A 10,513-nucleotide genomic window follows, 5' to 3' on the forward strand; every position below is an offset into this window, starting at 1 on the left:
TGGTTCCTGTCCTGGAACTAGCTCTTGTAGACCAGGCTGGCCTCGAACTCACAGAGATCCGCCTGCCTCTGCCTCCCGAGTGTTGGGATTAAAGGCATGCGCCACCACCGCCCGGCTAGTTCTAACTCTTTATATCTTAATTTAACCCATTTCTAGTAATCTGTGTATTTCCATGAGGCTGTGGCTTACCGGGTAATTCTGGCATCTGTCTCTGGCAGGGCTACATGGCTTCTCCTGATTGTGCATTCTTTTTGCATTTACCAGCATTTAGTTTAGTTTTCCCAGCCTAGCTAAGTTCTTCCATGCTATAGGCCAAAGCAGTTTGTTTATTCATAATCAATAAAAACAATACATAGAAAGAAGAACCTTTCACACCACTATTTTAAGGGAATCTAAGATACTTGGTTGAGTTGTGGCTGAAAGTCTTATTAAACTTGTGATCCATAATAAAAGGCAGTTTAAGAATTTCCACACTGGGGTCTGAGTGGCGGCTGAGTGGTTAAGCACTCTCACTGTTCTTCCAGAGGACCGAGTTCTGTTCATAGTGCCCACACTACAGCTCACAACCATCTGCGACTCCAGTTGTTGGGTATCTGGTACCCTCCCTTGGCCTTTGTGAGTACAAGGCTGCCATGTGGTGTACAGACATACATGTAGGAAGACACCCACACATAAAATAAAAACAAAGGTTAAAAATTTAAAAATAATAAATAAATAAAAATTAAACAAATTAAAAGATCACACACCAAAACTAACTAGGTCCAAGTCTATATATCTCAAATTATACATTTTCAAATATATGTATTTAGAGCAACCATTCTGAAACTATGGATTTTACATATTTGCTATCAGAAATATTTTCATGCACTTATCTACCTCCAAATATGAAACTCCATGGCAGATTTAGAACTCTGAGAAAACACTTAGCTTTATGTCCTCTTTCATAACCTGTGCCCATTACCTGCATCCAGCCATTCATTCCCTAATATTTAGCCTGTATTCTCTTTTCTACATGTTATACTGTAGGCACATATGTCTTTGATAAATATACATATACATATCAATATATATATATATATGTAAGATTTCTCATAGAGAGGAAACATGGAATTTTTTTATCTTTTTGAGATCGTGTAACCTCACTTATTATTATATTTTCTAAGTCCATCCATTCTCCTACATATTTCATGATTGCATTTTTCTTTAAAGGTAAATAGTACTCAGTTATATTTATCACATATTCATTACTCATAATATCTCACTATTACACATTGCATTACATTAGTGAAAATTGGTTTTCAAATTCTATGTGTTTTTTTACTAGCACACTTAGATAATTGAATATTAGTCACTTTTCCTGCAGCTGTGACAACACGCATCACAAAGACAACCTGAGTGGGGAGGCTTTACTTTGGCTCTCAGTGTGAGAGCAGTGTCTATCATGGTCTCAAGCCTGCTCTAGCTGTGGTGTCAGGACTGTGAGATGGCCAGCTCAGTGTGAGAGCCATGTCCATCACGGTCTCAAGCCTGCTCCAGCTGTCAGAACTGTGAGGTGGCTGGTCACATTGTAGCCCCCGTCAGGCAACAGAGGGATGAATGCTAACTCTTAGCTCTCTTTCTGCTGCCTGGACTGTAGTTTCCACCCAGTTCCTACTGTTGGACACTCAAGTCGGTTCACTAGTTTTCCATGGAAATGTCACTGTTGTCAGTAACCTTGTGATCAGGGCGTGTTATGATCGTGGGGTAAGTCTGTAGGGGTAGTTCTTAGAAACAGATGGTGGTGTCAAATGGTACCCAGTCTTTAAATGCAACGAGTGGCCATTCAGGGTTCGTATGAGTTCGACTGCTAGCATTCATGTGTGGGCGCCCTCTCTCCTCGCTTGCAGCTAATCCTTGCTGCAGTTAGTTATGTAGTGTGCTTCTAATGACATTATTTAGTGACCCGGGAGCATTTGTTTAGATATGTAAGTGATGCATCTGTTTCCTTCTCATTGAATTATTCATACATGAGAGTCCTAGCAGGGTAGGGAATCTTTGGGCTTATTGGATCTTTTGGGTGGTATTTTCTGCCATTTTCCATAGAGAGGCAATGTTTCCTGAGTTCCAGCTATGTGAGTTTTCTATACTTTATTCTGTCTTTGTGTGCAGGAGGGTGTATTTGTATGTGTGCACATACACACTTGGGTTACATACACATGTTTGCACACATCTGTGGAGGCTGGAAGTAACTTTCTCAAATGCTCTTCACTTTATTTCAGAAGACAGGATTCTCAGTGAGCCAGGAGGGTATCAGTTCAGCTAGGATGCAGCCAGCAAGCTCCAGGGATCCTCCTGTCTCTGGCCCTGTCCCCCAGCAATAGTGTTACAGGCACCTTCTTACATGCTTGCGTTTTTCAGTGGGTGCTGGGACCTGAGCTCCAGCGCTCATGTTTGCTTGCAGGACAGGTATTTTACCTATTGAACCATCTTCCAAGCCTCCCTTTTTCCTGTTAAAAGTGCTATTGTGTGATGCCAAGCATCTGTGGAGGAGACGTTTCTGTATGCCAACAGTTCTGGTGGCTTCCCAGTGTCTCCTGTTACCACCACAATGCTAATGGTTGTGGAGAAAGCTGGTTTAACATTCAGAGAGAGAGAATAACTTGATATAATTCATTATTCAGTTCATGGTCATTTCTATGCCTTTGAGACAGTCTTTCAGGAAGCATATTGGAGTGAATTCTGGGTAATGGTTCAAATGGTTGAAGACTAGGAAACCTTTATAAATAGCCAGGAGCGCTGACTTTTGCCTGTACTTCCTTCTGTGGGCATCACTGGCTTCTGACTAAAACCAACCCAAATGAATTCCTGTCTTGTCCTTGTCATGACTCCCTGTGCGGTCTTGAACAATAGCCTTGTCTGAGCTTTCCCTGTCTGTGAACGGAAGATGCCCACTTGACTGGGCTCCTGTTACCACCGGGAGATGGCACCCACTCCAAGCTCTCTGTGCAACCCCACAGCCCCAGTGCTGAGGTTTGCGGATGTAACCCTGCAAGCTGTGCATCCCGAGGCCACATCTTCAACCTCCCCTTGCCTCAGTTTCCTCCTCATAAAGCGGAGATGATCCTAGTACTTCATTGGGTTGGTATGTAAAGTGCATAGCCCGGTGCCAGACACGTAAGTGCTCACCAAATGGGAGCTATTTGTTTTTATTGTTGTCATTATCATTCTCTTCAGCAATTTTCTTAAGCTTCCTTATCCCGAGCCCTTCTGTTGAAAATTGGCCGGGATGCCTCCACTATTATTCCTTCTCTATAGTCACGCTGTGGCATTTGAGCTGCGGGATGATTGAATCTGCCAGGCACTTTGCTGGGATCTGTGCGTGGAGACATGGGGATTCCTGCCGACGGAGCCCCTAGGGACGCTGCTTGGGTCTGGGCCAGCACTCCTTTCTTCTGCCTCGAGAGTCCCAGGGATCGATCCACCCACTCTCTTCTGCCTGCCACCACCTGTCCCTCCTCTCATGTTTGTCTTCTGTTCTGGAGGGGACACACACACACACACACACACACACACACACACACACACACACACTGCTCGAGTGTTCAGAGGAAAAGGAAATGGAGAAGATTCTAGAATTGTGGGATAGCATCTCCCGACCTGGCTTTGCTATCTAGAGTGGATTCTGTTCGCACGTGTGCAGAAACGGTGTTTCCCAGTCACTACAACTCACCGCTGTCTCTACCTTTCTTTGGTTCTCCTGTGTTGATGTATATATTATATGATATGCAATGCTATATTCATATTCATAATATTATATTTGCTATGTATCATATATGTTCTAGTCTATATCTCTGTTGCTTTGATGGAACACTGACCAAAAGCTGTTTGGGGAGGAAAGGGTTTCTCTCGCTCATGGTTCAGCATGGAAGGAAGCCAAGGCGGGAATCGAGCAGTGCAGGACCTGGAAACAGGAACAAAAACAGAGGCTATGGAGGAGTGCTGAGAACTGGCTTTTCTCTCTAGCGTATTCAGCCTGCTTTCTTAGGTAGTCCAGGCTCACCTTCCAGGGGTGGCACCACCCAGAGTGGGCTGAGCCTTCCCATATCAAGGATCAATCAAGAAAATATGCACAGACTTGCCCACAAACTGAGGGAGGCGATCTTCAGTTGAGACTCCCACAGTTGAGGTAACTGTGGTTTGTGTCAAGCTGACAGAAATTAACCAGCACTTGCATTGTACTGAGTGAACTGATTAGCAGGGCTTTGGGGGGATGCAGGCACTATGCCTGTGCTCCACACCGTTGAGAGGGAGGTGCCACAGTAACTTCACCGTTGGCTATGCCCTAGGCTGGGCACCTACATCCCCCAGTGTCAGTCTGAATCACAGCCTGCCAAAGGCACGCTGCATGAAATCCCAGTGAGTCCTACATGCTACATACCACAACGCTACCTCATCCGTCCACGGTAAGCACTAGCACAACAGTGTTCACGTTTCTCCTTTCTCCTAGAGGTCGGCTTTTCTTTTCTGTCCCTCACCTACCTGGTTGCAGTGGCTGGCAGTCAATCTTTTAGCAACACCGAAGAGCTCAAAAGTTCCAGCATAGATGTGGCAGCTGAAGACAATCTAATTTCAAAGCCCATGCTCTTAGGGGAAGAGCCAATAAATTATGGGATAGAATCTGAAAGCACAGACCATCTGACTTCAGAGCCTGCCAAGAAGTCTTAGATTTAATGGAATTAATGTTTTATTTACAAATATGAGCATGCTACATACAAGACTTTCTTGTCTGTCAGTCTCTCGCCTACCTGGGGACAGAGTGATACAGGGTGGGTGGGAGCAGATGGGAATGAGGAATGGGTTTCAGGAATAGGGAGGGAGGGGGAAGGATAGAGAGAGAGAGAGAGAGAGAGAGAGAGAGAGAGAGACAGAGAGAGAGACAGAGAGACAGAGAGACAGAGAGACAGAGAGACAGAGAGGGACAGAGAGAAAACGGGGAGGACAGAAAGCTGGTTTCAAAGACAGAAGTCACTCAAATGGTAGAGTATCGTTGTCTAACTGTGAGCATTTGAGCATCCTTCAGTTCCTCAGTGAGGTGTTCATTGACTCAGGCTTCTACCATGGGTTAAGGAGCTGACTTAGGACCTGGATAGAAGACTGGAAGAGACTCATCAGATGATAGAGCCAGTAGGAGTGGAGGAAAGGGAAGCTTGTTCTGACAAAACAAGGAAGAGCGACTGTAGGTACTTTGGCCAAAGTGGTCACCTCAGTCTCTGGGTAGAAGAGTCAACAGCCAGGTTCTGAACATCACTCCTCCGCAGGGACCAGAGGGACACCTCCCACATTCGAGGATTCTTGCTTAGTCGTGCAAACTCTTTGTGTCTCCTGACATAAACGTGCAGAAGAAAACGAGAGAAGGAAAGAGATTCTGTGACCCTCACAGAAGCATTGAGCCTTTTAATCAAGATGCAAAATTCATTCCAGAGAGTGGCTTAAACCTAGATTTAAACCTAGTCCTTAAGAGAGGATGGCTTAAATGTTTGTTAGTCTAAGTGTTAAAAGACCTGACACAAGAGTGCTTATTTTTCTAATTTCTTATCAAGAAAGGAACAACAGCAAAACTTCCACTAAATAGAGCATTAGGAAGCCAAGCGTCTTTGCATGTGTGTAACTGTGACGTCTCTATAACGACAGTAAAGATTAAAGTGATGTTCTCTTTGTCTCTGGTCTTGGTCTTCTTAGCTTTGGAGCTCTAATATGGAATTGCATCCAATTCCACATTAGTCTCCTGGGAACTGCCTTCTCTGCCCATCGAAGGGTCTCTTCCAGCTTTTCCTGTGATACCAGACAGAGACACACTCATTGTTATGCCAGGAGACCCAACAGCACTAGAGTATGTGAGGTTCCAGCTCAAAGCAATATCATTAAATATCTTTTAAAAATGATATCATTTTACATGGATGAGTGTATAGCTTGCATGCATGTCTGTGTAGTACTTGCATGCCTGGTACCCTCAGAGGCAAGCAGAGGGAGTTGGATACCCTGGAACTTGAGCTACAGATGGTTGTGAGCTGCTGTGTATGTACTGAGAATTGGACTTGGGTCCTCTGGAAAAGCAGCTAGTGTTCTTAACTGCTGAGCCATTTCTTCAGTGTCTCATTGAATCTTTAATTTTTTAAAATGCCATTGCTTATCAATAACATTGTTTTCTACCTTTTCATGGATGCAAAAGTATTTTCTTTAGCAGACTCAAATTTTACATTTAAGCATACTTTGTCTCAATCTTTATCTTAAAGCAGGACATGTAACCATGAAATAGTATCTCATTATGGTATGTCTTTTTCCTTGTGTGTATCCTGAGGAAGGCATTTAAGACTGACTCTCACATTCACTGAGAATTCGATATAGGTCCACCAACATATAATGCCATCTCATTGCCTAACCCAATCCATATTTATTTCCTAAAGAGGTGATAACTGATTTGACACCTGTTTAAAAAAGGTTAATTTTTTCTGTTGTGTAATTTATCTATCCTTAATCATATAGAATGGCATTTTAAATCCAGAGTGTTTATGGCACAGTGTTTCTGAGATTTATAAATATGAATGTCTATACTTTTAGCTCATCTTCAATCATTGCAATACAGTAGCCATTGGGCTACTATGTCTGAACTTATTTATCTAGTTTACTGTCAGTTTCTTAAGAGTTGACTCTTTAGTCTTTTGGGTCCAGTATACAATTACAAATGGCGTATGTATTAAGGTGCATGGGTAATTGTGTTGGTACTCATATGCTCCATGAGATGGTTATCACCACTAGGCCTCTTCACTCACCCACAGCCTCAGAGTTACTTAAATGGCCGTTCTTTTGTTTTGTTATGATGAAAATTTCTAAGGTCTATGTTCTGTTCAAACAAGCTGTTCAATCTCATCATATTAAGTGCCATCTGGATAAAATTAGGTCACTAGAACTTACTCCCTTTGTGCATCTGTGTAACCTTTGCTCCTTTCCCTGTTTCTTCTACCGCACGAGCTCTGGCGAACAGTATCTCCCTCTCTCCTTGTATGATACACACATTCTTAGGTTTTCTTTTTGTGTTGTTTTGATATAATGTGAGACAAGGGTCTGGGTTAATTCTGAAGGTGGATACCAAGTTTCTCCATTACCATTCCTCCAGGAGCCTGCCCTGTGCAAGCTGTGCTGTGCAGCCTTATCACAGGTGCATCCAACTGTCCAGTTGTATTTCCATTGCTAGTTTGACGCCAACCCTTTACTTCTCGGGGCACTGTAGTCTTGGAATATATCTTGAAGTCAGAAAGTGTAGATCTTCTAGCTCCACCGTTTTCTATTGAGATTGTTGTCTTACATTTTTTTTTTGTGGTTTTGTGTAAATTTTAGAATGGAAACGAAAGCTCTGTGAGGAATGAAATCCCAGGGTCGGGAGAGATGGCTCAGCTGTTGAGAGCACTTTCTGATCTTCCAGAAGACTGGAGTTGGGTTCCCTGCATCTACCTTGAGCAACTCACCCACCTGCTGCTCCAGCTCCGGGGACCCTCCAGGTACCTGCACACACACGTGAGTACACATTCACACACAGACACATGTTATATACACAATTTTAAAAAGCCTGAAAAATTAGGTTGAGATTTTTGAAAAGGGTTGCATTGAACACTGAACCTGCATGCCAATATACATAGTATTTATGTTTTAGTAGTATTTATTTTGTATGAATGTAGCATGTTTGTGATTGGTGAACTTCAAAACCGGAATCACAGTTGGTTGGAAGATTTTAGGAGGACAGAGCTGTCTGTCAGGCGTGTCTACCCTCTTGACATTGTGACAAAGGTGGCCGCTGCAAAGTTCACACTCAAGGATCACATAATAGAGGTTTTTATCTGAAACTTTTTATTCATTTTATATACCAACCTCAGTTCTTCCTCCTTCTCCTCCTCCCACTCCTCTCCCCTCCCTCACCCCACCCACTCCTATTTTTAAATAGGTTTAGTGGCTTGTGGTGGGCCATATGTGGACATGCCTGTGAATAGACCATAACTGAGCAGGGCTGGATCTGTGAGGGGGAGCTGTTTCAGGGAGTGTAGTCAGGTCTGCTAATGGAAGGTCTGTCCCAGATGTAAAAACATGTACAGCTCACAGATTTCTCGTGTGGGCTCCCACTACATCCCTGGGCAGTCAGCACCACTGATAGGTTTGGGGAGACCAAGATGGCATCTGGATCAGAAGGGCTTCGTCCATTCCTATAGCTGGGCCTTGGTGAGCAGAATTGTTATTGGGGATTCAAATGTGTTTGTCTCGTTCTGGGTCTGCAAGTCATGCCCTTCTATGACTGACAGGGCTAGGGATGCTTCTGGTGTGGCGATATTAAGGAGAGCTATTATAAACTTGTCTGTATTAAAGTATCTCTCGTGACTATCCTTTCGGAATAAATTCAAGAGTAGCGTTACTGGGTTATAGTGTTGATCTAGAGTCACCCTTATTTAAAGCTGCTGAATAGTTGCTCCTAACAGCTCTCCTGCTTTCCCGCATCCGCCGAGCTGGGGAGCCTCAGCTGCTCTTAGCCCTCGCTACCCTTCCGGTTGCCATCTTTGTTATCTTAGCCGTTCTGACGTCTGCGCAGACGCTTCAGAGCCAAAGTCGCCTTTGATTTTTCTGCAGCAAGGGGGTGTTTGCCACCTACAGAACTACTTGAGTATCTGAGAAATGAAACAAATGTCATAGAAATCAATGGTCTCCTCTTCCAAGTGTGAGAAAACACAAGCAGAAATGCCTGCGAGAGAGGAATAAGCAGGCTTCTCTTTGCCCGGAGACAGCGGGGCCCGAGGAGCTCAGTAGAGTCTCCCTTTAGTGTCACAGAGCCTTTTACGTCTTTAGCCCACGTGCGTGGAACACAGACCGACCGGGACTCATGTAAGGAATTTATTTCCTGACCCACGAAAGCCACATGAAGGAGACGATGGTGAGCGACTTCTCTTTTCTTTCTTGACCCAGAGATTCCCAAGAACTCTTCTGTGTAGAGTGGGGTCCCAGGCTTTAAGCTCAGAGACTCTGTTTACTCACATATTAGCCAATAGTTTTTTTCAAGAACCACACTAAATATTATAATGTAAGATTCTCTCCAACCAAAACTAGTTTGAGATATGGATGAAATAAAACCCGGAAGCTTGGCAGTCTTTTCCCCAGCACTGGGCCTGGAACCTCAATTTCTTTAGAAATAAGTAGTATATATTTTATAAAGATCAATGATTACACTAAAATTCCTATGTATGTTTGATAGGCTAAATCCAACTCTGTTACCCTGAAAGAGATACATAAAAGAAAATCTTATTTGTTTGCCTGTTTGTGTAAATGTGGCTTTCTTCATGAAATAGCAGTGACTTTATTTTTTGAGTCTGCGTTCAGAAACTGGGTGTTGCATAAATGGCCCTCAGATGAACAACACTGCAAATGGTCCGTTGTTTTTACAATGTTTTTAATATTGTGCACACTGTTAACTAATGGAATAACAGACTCCGGGATGTGTTTATATTAGTTTTAGCCAACTTAAAATACATTTAGCCTTTAGCTTCTCCTCAGGCCCAAACCACATCAAACAGGCCACACACAGACTCCTCCAGGCCATTACCAGTTTATGGTGATTTTTTAGGAAAAAAGTTCTCTGTCTTGCTCTATTCCTTTTTAGGCCAGGAATTCCCACAAGAAGAGTAAATACATATTTTTTTATCTCTTTCTCTTTTCATGCTGGCTTATCTGCCAGCCCCAGTTTTTTTTTCTTTCTAAAGGTAAAAAATTAAGCCTACAAATGCATTTTTGAAACCGGTTTCAAGGGTCCTCCACTGCGAGCAGAGATGCCTCAGAAGGCAGCATGACCTCGTCAGGGAGCCACCCGCTCGGAGATAGAGACATTTTCACCGACTGCCGATCTTCTCCGTTTGAGGCCTCCTGTTACCTCATGAGTGTGTTTATTCCCGAGCACCCTCTACAAGCCCTGGTGCCACACAATCATCTCACACTAAGCACCGTGGCTGTGCATCACTTCACATTCCCGAGAGCAGCTATTCAACGTGACAGCGGCACTCGTGTTGGGATAGAGAGGCTCGGGCGAAGAGATGAATCACGTGGCAATGCAGGGTGAGACAGGTGGAGAGCGGCACGGGGGCCAGGCTGGGTGATAAAGGAGCCTTCCTGTACTTTCACGAAAGTGCATGTGTGTTTTCAGCAGCCACATGGTGACACACTGGGCTCTTAACCAGAGGATCCGGTCATGCAGGCCAGTCCTCTGTAGGGTGTGGTGGGGTGGCCTGTCCACGTCCTAAGCAGCTCTCATTCCAGCTCTCTCTTACCCTATTTTCCAATTTAATTAAAATCAACGCTCAGAATGATGAAGTTCAGGCCAATCCCGTGTCAGCTACCAGATTCTTGAAAATATTTTCTTCTTCTTCTTCTTCTTCTTCTTCTTCTTCTTCTTCTTCTTCTTCTTCTTCTTCTTCTTCTTCTTCTTCTTCTTCTTCTTCTTCTTCTT

The sequence above is a fragment of the Microtus ochrogaster genome, assembly GCF_000317375.1.
Source record: "Microtus ochrogaster isolate Prairie Vole_2 chromosome 14 unlocalized genomic scaffold, MicOch1.0 chr14_random_2, whole genome shotgun sequence".
NCBI classification, from domain to species: Eukaryota; Metazoa; Chordata; class Mammalia; order Rodentia; family Cricetidae; genus Microtus; species Microtus ochrogaster.